This window comes from Austrofundulus limnaeus, unplaced genomic scaffold (assembly GCF_001266775.1).
Source record: "Austrofundulus limnaeus strain Quisiro unplaced genomic scaffold, Austrofundulus_limnaeus-1.0 Scaffold44, whole genome shotgun sequence".
In the NCBI taxonomy this organism is placed as follows: Eukaryota; Metazoa; Chordata; class Actinopteri; order Cyprinodontiformes; family Rivulidae; genus Austrofundulus; species Austrofundulus limnaeus.
In genome coordinates, this window is record NW_013952446.1 from 339,377 (window position 1) to 340,161 (window position 785).

A 785-nucleotide genomic window follows, 5' to 3' on the forward strand; every position below is an offset into this window, starting at 1 on the left:
GGTGGAAGGAAGAGAAAAAAGAGGAGCGACAGACAGGAGGAGAGAGACAGGGAGAGCTGGAGGAGAAAACAGGAGAAGGAGACAGGAAGGGAGAAAGGTGCACACACACTCACACACACTCAGACAGGGAAACAGGCAGGAGGAGAGGAGGAGGAGGAGGAGGAGGAGGAGGAGGGGGTTAAGGTGAAAACAATAACACGGGAAGCGGGGATCGTGCGTCTGTGTGCGCCTCCCTGGAAGTGTCAGGCGCTCTGTTCATTGACAGTGTCGTGCACCCGCCGCCCCGAGAGCGCCGGCAGCCTCACAAAGACAGACAGCTCGAATTAATCCCACGGGGGGAGTGCGTGACAGTTTGGCAGAGCGGAGAATTGAAAGGGAGGAGGATGCAAAGAATGGGGAAGGCGCGAGCATTTGTCAAATTATAATTAAATGATGAATCACTATTCTGTTATTAACGATATGCCCACCCGAACCTCCCTTGTTACGAAAAAAAAAAGAAAAAAAAAAGGAAATGGGTGAAAAAATAAAGGACCACCAGCATTGTGGCCTCTGAGAAACAGAAGATTTATTGCCTGCTCTGCTTATTTTTGCAGGTCTGTGGTTGCTAATGCTAGTTTGTCACTGAGGGTAAATTTAATTTATTGACAACAATTAATCAAACAAATTTCAAAATAGATACCAATAATGGTATCTTGTCCAGAACACCCAGTTATACAAACTTTATATGAAAAAAGTTAATTTCTTGCTCAAAACAACAAAAAATTCTATAGAGATTTTCAAAATTA